Source organism: Ictidomys tridecemlineatus, unplaced genomic scaffold (genome assembly GCF_052094955.1).
Source record: "Ictidomys tridecemlineatus isolate mIctTri1 unplaced genomic scaffold, mIctTri1.hap1 Scaffold_457, whole genome shotgun sequence".
Classification (NCBI taxonomy): domain Eukaryota; kingdom Metazoa; phylum Chordata; class Mammalia; order Rodentia; family Sciuridae; genus Ictidomys; species Ictidomys tridecemlineatus.
The window spans coordinates 13048-21450 of record NW_027522962.1 but is presented as its reverse complement, the minus strand read 5'-3'; the positions used below and the strand labels follow the sequence as shown (position 1 = coordinate 21450).

General features: G+C 61.5%; 1 pseudogene; it reads left to right on the top strand.

The window, feature by feature from the left end:
* Positions 1–5899: 5899 nt before the first annotated feature.
* Positions 5900–8150, top strand: LOC144373667 (syntaxin-3 pseudogene; annotated as a pseudogene).
* Positions 8151–8403: the final 253 nt, after the last annotated feature.

Below are 8403 nucleotides of genomic sequence, written 5' to 3'. Positions count from 1 at the left end.
AGTCCTCTGTGCTGCAGGTTGTAGGGAGGACCAGTGTCCAAGGCTGGCCAGTGTCCAAGGCTGGGGATTACACTGGGGCCCTGCTCTATTTGGCGCACACCTCGGAGGAAAACCTGGACTTCGTCTTCCCCCACCACGGGCTGCCCTGAGCAGGAATTAGCAGGCTCCTTGAGCTGCCCTGCTGCCCCCACGACCCATAGACGTGGAAGTGCACACCCCTCTCCCTTCTCCAAGTGTTCTCCTCTGCCAGTGGAGACCAGGAACTACGGTCCCACAGCTTTTCAGTGGCTCAGGCACAGTGCTGGACACTGGGCTGAGCCCCGAGTCCCCACGGCACCCGACAGGATGACCACACTTGAGGACATGGGGCTGAGCCAGGAGTCCCCACGGCACACACCAGGGTGACTGCATTTGGTGCCCCTGCCCTCTCTGAAAGGCTCCCATGGTCTCCAAAGGTCACTCCACTGAGGCCCGAGGTCTGAGTGATGACCAGTTCCATTCACTCTTCCGTTTTCTGCTGCGGTTTTGTTGGGCGAGTGGGTGGCGGGCGTGGCTGGAACCTGGGCCTGACTCCCTGCCCTTCCTGCCACTGCTGTGGCCGCGCACAGACGTGGGTCTCCGGTGGCTGAATAGGCTGCCTGTGGGTTGGCGCCAGGGAGCAGCTGTTGACGCAGCAGAGACACAGTTACGCTATGAATGCTGCTGAGAGGACGCTCGCTCCTGCCTGCTCTCCTCTGACTGCCCCAGAAGCACAAAGGGAGTACTGGTGTCAGGACTGATGGAGGGCGGGGGACACACCATGGGGGCTGCACTGAGCATCTTCAGGTGCAGAAGGGCTTTCCAGGGAGAGCAAGAGGCCAGTCCTCACCCCAGAAGGCCCCGGAGCCTCTTCTGGTCCAGGGAGGATCATGTGCTCGAAGGCCTCTGGAACCAGGTCCAGGGAGAAGCAGGTGTGCTGCTGCTCAGGATGGGCAGGGGGTCAGGGCTGAGACAGGAGCCTCTCCCCACCGGATGAGCAGCCAGCCTGCACCATGGGCACCCAGCTCCACCCAGCTCCTCCCTGAGTCCTCCCTAGCTCCACCCTGAGTCCTCCCTGAGTCTTCCCCAGCTCCTCCCCAGCTCCTCCCCAGCTCCACCCAGCTCCTCCCTGAGTCCTCCCCAGCTCCACCCTGAGTCCTCCCCAGCTCCTCCCCAGCTCCTCCCCAGTTCCTCCCCAGATCTACCCCAGCTCCTCCCTAAGTACTCCCCAGCTCCTCCCCAGCTCCTCCCTGAGTCCTCCCCAGCTCCTCCCCAGCTCCTCCCCAGCTCCACCCAGCTCCTCCCTGAGTCCTCCCCAGCTCCACCCTGAGTCCTCCCCAGCTCCTCCCCAGTTCCTCCCCAGCTCCTCCCCAGTTCCTCCCCAGCTCCACCCCAGCTCCTCCCTAAGTACTCCCCAGCTGCTCCCCAGCTCCTCCCTGAGTCCTCCCCAGCTCCTCCCCAGCTACTACCCAGCTCCTCCCCAGCTACTACCCAGCTCCTCCCCAGCACACCCTGAGTCCTCCCCTGCTCCTCACCAGCTCCTCCCCAGCACACTTTGAGTCCTCCCCAGCTCCTCCCCAGCTCCTCACCAGCTCCTCCCCTGCTCCTCCCCAGCACACCCTGAGTCCTCCCCAGCTCCTCCCCAGCTCCTCCCCAGCACACCCTGAGTCCTCCCCAGCTCCTCCCCAGATCCTCCCCTGCTCCTCCCCAGATCCTCCCCTGCTCCTCCCCAGCTCCTCCCCAGCACACCCTGAGTCCTTCCCAGCTCCTCCCCAGCTCCTCCCCAGCTCCATCCTGAGTCCTCCCCAGCTCCTCCCCAGCTCCTCCCCAGCTCCTCCCCTGCTCCTCCCCAGCACACCCTGAGTCCTCCCCAGCTCCTCCCCAGCTCCTCCCCAGCACACTTTGAGTCCTCCCCAGCTCCTCCCCAGATCCTCCCCAGCTCCTCCCCAGATCCTCCCCTGCTCCTCCCCAGCTCCTCCCCAGCACACCCTGAGTCCTTCCCAGCTCCTCCCCAGCTCCTCCCCAGCTCCATCCTGAGTCCTCCCCAGATCCTCCCCTGCTCCTCCCCAGATCCTCCCCAGCACACCCTGAGTCCTCCCCAGCTCCTCCCCAGCTCCTCCCCAGCACACACTGAGTCCTGCCCAGCTCCTCCCCAGATCCTCCCCTGCTCCTCCTCAGATCCTCCCCAGCACACCCTGAGTCCTCTCCAGCTCCTCCCCAGCTCCTCCCCAGCTCCACCCTGAGTCCTCCCCAGCTCCTCCCCAGCTCCATCCTGAGTCCTCCCCAGCTCCTCCCCAGCTCCTCCCCAGCACACTTTGAGTCCTCCCCAGCTCCTCCCCAGCTCTGGTGGGATCCACATTGGGCTTCAGCTTCAGGAGCTGGGAGGGGAGCAGGCATTTCAAATGGGACTGCATGCTTTGATGCTGCTGACCAGCCTGGGCCAGGAAGCTCCAGCCCTGCCCAGCACCAGCCTTGCCAGCCTGACCCCAGTGCAATCTGGTTCCATTCACAACGTGCGGGCCCCAAGGCACCTGGCAAGGCTCGGAAAGGGCCAGGCCACCTGCTCCTTGAGGAACCCCAGACCACTGCTGATTGAGCTCTCAGCCAGTGAGCAGAGTGCTCTTCCTCATGCCCACTCACCCCAAAATGTTCACCCCCCGAAGGACAAAGGCTCCAAAGCAGACTCTCGGCAGGGTCTGCCTCTCACAGAGTTGCCCTCTACTTTCCCTCAAGATCCTTCAAAGCACAGGACGCATGGCCCTCAGGGAGCAGGGACAGGGGACTGCCTCTTAGCAGCTGGGCACTCCTGCGGAGGCTCCTGGGGACACTCGTGCTTGCAGGTGTCGGGGCTCCTGCATGTTAACCTGCAGTTACACAAGGGCCCTGGGAGCCAACCCTAAGGCACGGCAGGAGCCCAGAGTCCCCCGTGAGAGGCCCTAACAGGCCACGCAGCAAGCCCAGAACATCCCCAAACCAGAGCCTCCAACCAGCTGGGCAGACACGCTCCGCACACAGCCAGTTCACAGCCTTTGTAAGTGTGTGTTCCTCTTAACCTAGCCGCCAGCCCATTACTGCAAACAACAGGCACTCAGGAAGAGGCCGGCCCCTAGAAGGAAGGTCGGGGAGAGAGCAGGGAAGAGGTGCATGTTGGGCAAGGTCAGCAGACCTGGGCAGCGGGGCGATGGGGTGCTCTGCCCACTGCAGGAGCCCTGGCCCTGGGGAGGACGGGCTGCAGCCAGCACAGGAGGCTGGCCACACCAGGCAGCGGGTGTCAGAGCTTCTGGGGCCAAATGGAGCCCACACCAGCCACCAGCAGCAGGGAGCCCGTGCCTGGGCCTGACTCGTCCTGCACGGTGTCCCCAAGGCCCCAAAGCATCTTCCCATGATGGGGCTCCCTGTGCCACACAGACAGACCTGGCACCCATGTGCCTCTGTGTCCATGTCATCGAAGGCATTGCAGCCTCAACAGGTCCTCTCCATGCACTGCTTTCCATTGTCCGGCAGGCGCCCGCTGCCCATCCCTGACCAAGGGTCATCGACCGCAAGCCACCGGTCAGCCCACTCGGCGAGTTCAGATCTGTGTGCAGACACTGCCCCTTTGGGGGTGGACACAGAGCGCTGCAGCCACGGCCAGAGGTCACTCTGTGCTCATGTTGAGGTTGCATCCTGGACATAGGACACGTGAGAATTGAAGAGCGTCCCGAAATGAACAGCCCTCACCAGAGACGGAGCAGAGCCACCTCCCCAGCAGAGCCACCTCCCCCAGGACCCTGCAATCCGCAGCCTGTGAGGAAGCCCCTGGCCACAGCGCTGGGCCAGAGGAAGGCCACTGAGCGACAGACTCCGTGACTCCCTGCGGGGCCTGCTCCAGCACCATGGGCTGTGGACGCTGGAAGCCCCACCCAGCAGGCCCACTTCCCCGAGATCCCAGGCCCTCAGCTCAGCGTCAGAGCTGGGGCCTGCCCGGGCTTCCCTCTGCCCACGCCCGTCACCCAGTTTCCCTCTGGGTCCTGTCTTCCTTCCCCACCCCCAGATCCTGCCTCCACCCCTAGTTCTCTCACCCTCCCCGACTGCCCCCCATCCTCCGCAGCCGGGCCCAGCCAGGTTCCCCGTGGTCTGCCGAAGCCGCCTCCTGACTCTGCCCCTGCCCCTGCCCCTGTCCCACGCCCTCAGCCACAGCCCCTCCTCAGAGGCTGGTCTGATGTCACTTCCACCCCCAGGCTCCCCCTCCTGTAGGTTTGCCGGCCTCTCTGAACCTCAGCCCTCTGCCCGCTCCCCTCGCCTGTGCCTGAGCCCGCTCCCCTGGGGGCACACCGAATCACATCTTCTCTCGGGGCTGTGCTGTGCCAGCAGCATCATCCCGTCCCTCGGGGCCACACACTGACCACTGGCGTCCTGCTCAGGTGTGGCCGCCTCAACCTCCGGCTGGCATTGCCCATGGCTGAACCGCTGGGCAGACCTGGCTCACGGCTGGGGCCTGTGGGCTCCTCACGCCTTTCACAGCCGGAGCAGTGTCAGGCAGGACTCGTCCCTGGGTCCTCCCGGTGTCCTCGGTCTGCACAGGGCAGAAGGTCCACTAACGTTCCCTGAATGTGGGGACATCCCTTTCCCGTGCCCAGGACTGGATTCCCACCTGGGTTTTATTTTCATCTCTTTCCTAAGGATCTAGGCGGCTTTGATCAGGATTCACAGAGATGGACTTCCTGGGACTCTGGGTTGGCCAGAAGAACCAGAGGCTTCAAAGGAAGGATTCGTCCTCCCAGTCACCAGTATCTACTCAGCTTGAAGCGCCAGGAAAGGATTCCGCCCACGAAGGTCAGAGTTTCCACATCAGCCTTCTCAGGAAGCCCAGAATCTGCCGATTGCTGCAGTGGCGTGGATAAAAGTAAGATCCACCCATACGTGTGTGTGCCTCGGACGAAGACTGTGGCCAAAGCAGCCTTCACCCCCTCTTTGAAAAGGAGCCTCCAAGCAGGCACTGTGGCACACGCCTGAAATCCCAACAGTTCAGGAGGCTGAGGCAGAAGGATGAGGAATTCAAGGCCAGCCTTCACAACTTAGTGAAGCCCTAAGCATCTTAGTGAGACTGCATCGAAAGTAAAAAATAAAAGGCTGGGAAGTGGCTTAATGGTCAGTGACCCTGGGCTCAATCCCAGCTCCAAATAAATGAAAAGAGAGACCTGCCCCAGAATGCAAGTTCCGTCTCCCCAACCTCCTCACTTCCCCAGGGCTGATCAAGAGCCCCTCACAGAAGGCGTCCCCTGGATTCCCACTTGGCATGGCGGTCAAGGAAGGCCGTTCCACTGGGCGGAGGCTGAGCGGCTCCCCCAGCGGCGAGTTCTGGGAGGTCAGGTACCTCACGGGCCTCCGATTCCTCAGCAGTCATAAGGAGACGTGGACCGGCCTTTGGGCTTCCCAGCCCCAGGCCTGGAATTGGATGCACTGCCCCCAGGAAAGGATGGAGCACAGCACTGGCTCCCAGCTGCTGGTCTTAGAGGAGCCCTAAGAAAGCAGGCCCAGGGGAGGCCCAGGCCTGAGTGCAGCGGGCAACCCAGCCTCTCAGGCCCGGCCACCTCCCACACCCCAAGCAGGCCTGAGTGAGGGGCCGGCTCCGCCTCGCCCAGAGCCTTCTGCTCTCCGCACTAGGCTCTTCCTTGAGAAACCTCTACTGAAGCCTGCCCTGGGAAGTGGGCTGTCCCAGCTGTGAGCCTACCTGGGCCACGCTTGGAGGAGGTCTGGTGATGGGCCAGGAGACCCCTCCAAGGAGGAAGGTCTGGGCCAGACCAGCCCAAGATGGGGGAGCCTCCCGATGATAGAGCAGCCCCGCCGGGCACCTGGGCACCAGCAGTGCCCAGGAATGGCTGCCTCAGGAGGACTGGACATGGCGTATGTACTGGCCGTCGATGTGGTGCAGCATGTGTCTGGACGTGGTGGCCCTGGAGCTGGGAAGCCCAATGTCAAGTCAGTGTCTCTTTATGGCTTCTGAGAAATCGGCCACTGAGTTACCTGAACTGCCCAGGTCCCAGAAGGACTCACGGCTGGTTCGCGACCTGGGGGCTCACACAGCAGCGAGTCGTGGTGCCATGGAGGAGGTCGGATGTGGTTCTGCTCAGATGCCTCACTCTAGAACTGTCTGTGGGCATGAGTACATTTTTGTTACTGTAACAGAATATCTGAGGCAGCGTAACTTTACAGAGAACAGAGGCTTGTCTAGCTCTCAGTCTTGGAGGCTGAAAGTGCAGAAGAGCCTCTGATGAGAGCCCCTGGGTGTGAGCACATGAAGGAGAGAGATCACACTATCAGACAGGAAGCCAGGGAGCACTGAGGGTCAGATTGCTGTCACCACAAGTCACTCTCCTGAGAGCCACGAGGCTCGCGTGTCCCCTTCCTGCTGAGGAGTGTCATTCTGGCTGTCCGTGGCTGCCGTCCTCCCCCTAGTGTGCTCACTGCTTCCTGCAGGCTGCTCTCTGGCCCGCCTCCTCCAGGCAGATGCTCACCTTTCCGCTCTGCAAATGGCACAGAAGGGCCAGAGAGCCAAAGCCCAGGGCTGTGGGGGCTGCCAGGGGTCCTGTGCCTGGGGGTCTTTCTTCAGCCTGCCTCTCAGCCGAATCCTGCCCCCTTCCCCGTCATCCCCTGGTCCCCAGGATCTCGCCTTCTCCTCAGGAGGGATGTGGCCCCAAGGAAGGAAACGGCAGGTGCGGAGGCGTCAGCAGCAAGTGGACATGTAAAGACGGGCTGAGTCTCTGCACACCTGCCACGGCAACACAGACACCAAGTTAGACACTAGCCGGGCAAGTGTCACATCTGCGGCCCCAGGGGCTCTGGAGGCTGGGGCAGGAGGATCCCAGGTTCAAAGCCAGCTTCGGCAATAGCATGGTGCTAAGCAACTCAGTGAGGCAGACCCTGTCTCTAAATACAAGGCAGAGTAGGGCTGGGGGAGTGGCTCAGTGGTCAAGTGCCCCTGGGTTCAATACCTGGAACCAAAATAAATAAATAAATCCATTCACAATAGCATCAAAAAAAAATGCATAGGGATAAATCTAACAGAAGGAACGTAAAACCTACACTCTAAACACTACGTGACGTTGCTGAGATAAACTTAAGAAGGTCTGTTAGGGAGCCCGGTTCTCAGCGCTCGGAGGAGGCAGGGGGTGGAGGAGGCAGCGTGCAGAGCCTCAGTGGCCTGGGACGCTCCTCCTAACGAGGCCCGCTGCCCGCCCCACCTGGAGCTCCCTGGCCCCGAAGAGACTGGCCGCCACTTCCAGCGGTTCCACACGTTACTTGCCTCTGGGCACCTGGACCCCAGGATGAAGGACCAGCCGGAGCACTGAAGGCGAAGCGGCTGACCCAGGACCATGAGGCCCAGGGGGTGGAGGTCGCGGTTGTCAACACGGCTTTCACGGCTGGATTCTTTCTGAGATCGAGGAGACGCGGCTCAACATTGGCAAGATATCAGAGCACGTGGAGGAAGCAAAGAAACTCTAGAGTATCATCCTCTCTGCACCAATTCCAGAGCCAAACACCAAGGATGACCTTGAGGAGCTCACAATGGAGACCAAGAAAAGGGCCAACAGTGTCGGGAACAAACTGAAGAGCTGGAGAGGCACAGTGAAGAGGTGGGGTCCGCTCATCAGCAGGCCTTCTCTCTCGGAAGTCTGTGGAGGCGATGACCAGGTACAATGAGGCTCGGGGGGACTTTGGGAACACAGCCAAGGGCGAACCCAGGCAGCTGGTGATGACTGGCAACAAGACAAGGCAGAGGAGTGGAGGAGATGCTGCCAAGTGGCCGCCTGCCATCTCACTTCTGGGATCACCGACTCCCAGATTCCCAAGCAAGCCGTCAGGGAGACCGAGGGTGGGCATAAGGACATTGGGAGGCTGCAGAGCAGCCTTAAGAACTGCCTGACACGTGTATGGACAGTGCCACGCTGGTGGAGGACCAGTGCCAGAGGTTAGATGGCCTAGAGCTGGACGTCATGAACACAGTGGACGGTGTGAGAAGGCACGAGATAAAACTCCAAGAGCTGTGAACTACCAGAGTCAGGCCCGGGAGAAATCGATGACCATCACTGTGATGGTGGTCGTTCTGCTGGGCACCTTAGCCTCCATCCCTGGACTTTCCGTTGGGCTGCGTGAGTGGCCTGCGGGGCTGCTGCTCCGAGATCACCTGATCTCACTGCAGCCTTGCGGGACCACCTTTGTCTTCAGATGGAAATGGAGTCTGAACGGCCTTCCTGAGGCTGACCTACAGTCAGTCCATCCCTGGAAGAATCTACCTGCCTGATGAACCCCGAGTTCTCCTCCAAACCCACTCCTGCCCCAGCAACTGAAGGGCCTTTCCTCCTGGGCCCCAGGACTGACCCAGCTTTTTCCCTCCTGGCTGTG